Raw genomic sequence first — 5,667 nt, forward strand, 5'->3', positions numbered from 1 at the left:
CATGTTTTACTGATCAGAAAAAAAGGCTCCGTTTATTCTAACATCTGTTGGGCGTCTGTTTCCCTCACATAAAGAAGGACGTTTGAACTTCTTCCTGCCGTCTGCCGTTGAATTCTTCACCGCTGAAGGGAGATAAAAAACACCTGATCTCAAATTAACTTTATTTTATATTTGGGCTGTGAACGTTAACACGTTAACGCATCAGATTAATCAAGAAGAATCAATTTACTATTGATGCAAAATGATTACACCTTCGCTTTACCTCGGCGGTTCAGGTTTCCTCGGCGCGTTAAAACACTTCATCAGGCATCATCTCACTTACACCAACTGAAATAAATACTCAATCGTTTTTTTAGTACTTTAATCTTTATATATTTATATATATATATATATATATTTATATATATACATTTTTATTTTATATATTTTTTATAATTTTTTCTATTGTATATTTAGCTATATTCAGTCTATTTTACTTATTTCGCTTATTTTATTACTTCATTTGTTATTCTATTTTACTTATTTTGTATTTTTACTGCTGTACGGACGCTGGTACTTGAATTTCCCTGAGGACCTCCAAAGGGATTAATAAAGTATTTTCTATTCTATTATATTCTATTCTATTCTATATTGTTTGGTTTAGATAGCTTTTTCACCAAAAACTGACAAACTATTTAATCTGTCACGGTAACACGCCAACACGACTGCAGAGCTTGTTTTTCCTTTCTTCCCGTTTTCCCTTTTCTCTCTATAAGTCATCGGGAATGTCGTTTGCCGACGGCACAAACCAAAGCGGAGGAGGAGCGAGCTCTGACGTCATCAGGGAGCGCGCCGTGGAACCGCCAACTCAACGAGATGTAAAAGGAAAAGCAGTCTTCATTGGGTTTGTCACTTTAATGATGTCACTGAATGATCGGTGATGAAGAAGAAAATGGAAACGTAGTCAAACACTTTCTCATTTTATGTAAGAGACATAATTGTTAGATTGTGAAAATGAAAAAGCATTTTAATTAATCCATTTTAAGTTTCCAAATTTGTTATTTCTGATTGAATTTTGGTCCAAACTTACCAGAGAACTATTTGAAAAAGAAATATCAAATCCATGTTAATGATGTCACAGAATGAGTGGTGGTCAAGATGAAAATAGAAAAGCCGTTCTGAGAATTGACTTTTCGTTTTATTTAAGAGACTAGTAATGTAGGTACATTTTGAAAATGAAAAAGCATTTCCAGTATTGGCTTTTATTTTGAATTATGAGTCACAAACGCTTCCTTACATCAGATCCTTCACTGCCGATTGGAAAAGAGGAAAAAAAACTCCTTAAATGAACTCAATATTTATTTTAGGGCTTTGAACTTTAACGTGTTAACACACACGATTAATCAATAATCAAGAAAATCAATTTACTATTAACGCAAATTAATTACACCTCAAGAAGAAACAATCTCCCGCTTTGTCTCTGTGGCGCAGACTTCCACAGCGTGCGTTAGTACACTTTGTCAGGTATGATCCCGCTTATAAAATACAAAATAAATACATCTTAAATTGTTTTTTAGTATTGTAATCTTGTAATTTTTTTGGTTTAGATCGCTTTTTCACAAAAAAAAAACAGACCTTTTAAACCATCACGGTTACACGACAACACGTCGCTGAACCTCGACTGCAGCGACAAAGGGTTCCCCAGGTTTAGGATTAATTGGTTCATTTTTTTAAATCGATTCCCAGCCCTACTTTGTATTCTTAGAAACTTTTTTTAGTTTGTTTTAAGAGGGCGTCGTTACTTTTAAGGAATTCCATCTCCATCCTTCTATGTTCTCGTACATCTGTGGATCTACACAGAATCTGGATCTCAGGTTTGTTCTGCAGAATCATATTTAATCAGAAGCTCGTCTTAATTCTGTCTGCTTTCAAATGTGTTCAAATTCTACAGAATCCACCAGCAATAAAACATAAACCTTTTATTCTGCATATCTGCTCAAGTATTCACAGTATTTATATCTCGTGGTTTTAAACTTCTCGTTTTTAAAATCCAAAAGATTAAAAACTAATAAATGTGACTGAAAATGGACAAAAAGAATCTTCAGCTGAAGTCATTAACGTCTCACTGACAGCTCAGCTGTTTTTTGGCACCATTTTCTTGAGATCAGAAGAACATACAAAAATAAGTAACATATTTTAAAAATGTTTTATTTCATTTTATGATTGGCAAAAAACGCCTTAAAGTAAAAGATTCAGACATTTTCTGATATCAGTAACAGTTCGATTGGTCAGACATTCAGATCTTAAAATATATTTTTCTTTTGCTTTAGTTTTTCTGTTTTTCTCATTCATAGAGACTAAATTGAGAAGAGTTTGAGAGCATATTGAGAAACTTCAGATTCATTTCTTTAAGACGAAGTGAAACACATCAAAGGCAGAACCTCCAGGAATCTGCAGACATTTAGAAAGTCTTCTCCAAACGCCGTTCATCATTTTTCATTGGTTTTCACAGCTCATTAGGAGACAGCCTTTAGTCGGCTGGTGCTGCAGTGGGATTCTGTCAGATGTTACGTCTTGTTCACATTGAATAAATGAGGTTGTAATAACTAATTGCAAATTGAAAAAATACCACAGTAGTAGCACGCAGTAAGAACCAGCTGAAGGTCTTCATTGTAAAGACAAAATTTCCAGCTTTCTGCTGGTTGGATCTGGTGGAACTGCGACGTGTGCGAACACAACAAACAATTGAGTCATTGGGGGAAATATCTGCATGTTTAATGTCTCTCTCCAATGAAGCAGCGAGGGAAGAGGAGGCGTGCTGTTGACCCCGCACAGGTTGGGCGGGTTTTACTCAAACTGGGATGCTTGTTTTGCCCAATCTGGCAACAGACAGAAAGACAGACAGACAGACAGACAGACAGACAGACAGACAGACAGACAGACGCTGCACTTGCATGAACTCCGTAGTTAAATTCAAACTCTTTACAGTAAGTATTGAAGAAAAACTACAATAAAAGTACCAGTCTCATCACGATAGTATCGATACTCCACCATGATATTGATACGTCTACTTTAGAGACTTTTCTCACACATACATTTTAATTTTCATGCTTTTCTCTCTTGTTTAAACTCTCAAAGGTCAAACTTTTATAGAAAATAGGTCCAGTGTGTTAGAATGAAAAACATTCTTTGACTGACATCAGTCTACAGCCAATAAGGACACAGAACGGAAAGTTCCGTTACAAAAGAGCACTTTAAATGCATTAAAATTGTTAAAATTGTTCTCTATGTTTTACAGAATCAGATTTGTTGTAGTTTCTTAAAATGGAAAGAAATAGATGAAACATTCAAAATGTGTTTTTGTAAAAGCAAACAGCACAACATTTTAGTCCAATCGGAGATTTCTGCACAGATTTTTAGAAATCACATTTGTGCGGTCAGGAAGTTTGACTATATCATTAAAGTTATTAAGACTTTTAAAATACTTTTTATTTCAATTAGAAACAAAAGTTGTCATAGAGATGAATCAAAGTTCTTACGTTCAGACAAAAGAGTCTTTGAAATTACAGTCTCCTTTAGTTCAACAGGTTTGTGGTCACAATTGAAGTCCTAAAAGACTTTACATTTACTATTTTATAAACAATAAAAGTTGATAAATAAAAATGATTAAATCCAACTTTGGTGTAGAGGTCCGACTCAGAACTCTCAGAGATCGTGTTCCTCGTGTCTGTGAGCCATAAATCCAGTCACTTCTGTGGTTAAAGAAGACAAAGTTTGGTTTAAATCCAGTGAACTGGAGCCACAGAGTCACCACAGCCCCCCAAATCTGTCAGGTTAGTGAGAAAAAAAATGAAAAGAAAAGAGAAAGTCAAGCAGCAGACAATTAATTGTGTGAGTGCGACGTGAGGCAGAAAGACGGAGAGAAGTAAGTGTGTGAAAAAGAGAAGGAAGGGTAATAAAGTGTCCGGAGAAGGCATTAATCTCCCTCACGCTGCAGGAGCGCCACTGGCAGCTGGCTGCTGACTAATGCCACGTTTTGCATATATTGGTCACAGACAAGCTTCTCACCAGGAAGAGACAAATGAACGATTTAACTGCTGTTCGGCTGGAAGAATGGCACCTGCTGCAAAAACACTGGAGGGAGGGAGAAAAGGGACATTTAAGGCCTGGGAATCTGAACATTATTAAAGTTACAACCAAGAGTTTTGACAAATTTACTCCAAACCTTACCGAGGATGGAAAACAGGTTTAAAGTCTAGTTAATGCTATTTTTAGACAAACTAATACAAAAAAATCTGTCGTTTTATAGACCTGTCATTTCTGCAGAACTCATTTAGGAGACTTTTTGCTTTTCTGTGCAACAATGTAAACTGGTCTGATCACAAGCAGTAACATTACATCCATTCATGTTTGACACGACTGAGAACAAGAGACGTTTTTTCACCTGTGATTCACCGAGAGCGAATAAAGACCTGCAGACCTTTCCATGAAGGATCCCATGACTCGTTAGAACATAACTGTGGCTGAACCAGACCTCCGACGTTATGAGCTGCTGTTTTCTTTGGCAGAGGAAACAGAGGGGAGAGGAAATGAAACCAAAGTTGTGGGCTTGACGTTTGGCCTCAGACGTGCACAGATGTGCAGCTCAGATTCAACAAAACACAAACACGCATCATCAAGCAGTTGAGGCTAAAACATCGGATCAGAAGATCACTGGCTCCTCCCCTCTCTGCCTGAAGAAGCTCTTTGACTCCTCCCACAGCAGATTCAAAGAGACCTCATGGTGGTTCACAGCTGTTCAGTCTGATGCACACAAATCCTTTTTACTTGAGTGACTTTTCCTTTGATTGTGTTTTGTTCACAATGACCATAAAATTATATTTGAATTTAGTGGGTTGAAACTTTTGGATGTTCAACTGAGCATCTTTTGAAAGTGACTTCATAAATTCTCCAAGTTGTGCGCGGGACTGTTGGTGCAAAGCAACTCCGCCCCCCTTTCCCCTCCCCGTCGGTGAGAGCTCAGAGCAGAGTGTGGCTCCGCCCAACATCATGGATACAATTTTTTTCAAAAGGCATTTTTTTTCATTCTCAACAATTTGAATAAAGAAATACTCCAAAATGCTATTTTGAGACTGATTTTCTTCATATGTGTCCTCCATCCCCAGAAAAATGCAGCAAGAACATGCTAAAAATTGTTTTTACTGGAGTGGGTCTTTCTTTGAAGAAAATGAAATATTGAAGACATTTGAACACAAAAAGTTCTGATCATTTTATGTTTGTATTGCAGTTTAAGAAGATAATAGTCAGCAGATGTGATAAGAAAAACAATTCATAGAAGTTGCATTATCTCCAATAATGCTAGTGTGAATGCTTTTTGCTAAATGTGGTGGCTGAAGATGCTGGTGCAATTTAGTTTACTTGCTGAAAGGATTTGCTGAAAATGCAAAAGCTATTTGCAAAATGTTAAATTTGCTGAGAGAATTGAAATGTTAAGGAAGTACAAAAAGACTGCTGAAGTTAGCCTACATTACTTAAAATGTAGAGTGAGTTTGCTTAAAAATCCTCAATACATTCCAATTTTTAGAAAACACTTAGCACGTTGCTTAAATATGAGCTAAACTCCAAATTAGCCCAAAAAACTTTAGTAGATACAAATTTAGCTAAAAACCTCGAAAATTGCTAACATAT

General features: G+C 36.3%; 1 long non-coding RNA gene across 1 annotated transcript; it reads right to left on the reverse strand.

The window, feature by feature from the left end:
- Nucleotides 1-3,179: 3,179 nt before the first annotated feature.
- Nucleotides 3,180-5,134, reverse strand: LOC118600000. The gene is made up of 3 exons (XR_004949567.1): nucleotides 4,424-5,134; nucleotides 4,048-4,113; nucleotides 3,180-3,731 (listed from the first exon to the last, which is right to left on the reverse strand). It is a non-coding gene; the product is annotated as an uncharacterized LOC118600000 (long non-coding RNA).
- Between the last annotated feature and the right edge of the window lie 533 nt (nucleotides 5,135-5,667).

The sequence above is a fragment of the Oryzias melastigma genome, linkage group LG3, assembly GCF_002922805.2.
Source record: "Oryzias melastigma strain HK-1 linkage group LG3, ASM292280v2, whole genome shotgun sequence".
NCBI classification, from domain to species: domain Eukaryota; kingdom Metazoa; phylum Chordata; class Actinopteri; order Beloniformes; family Adrianichthyidae; genus Oryzias; species Oryzias melastigma.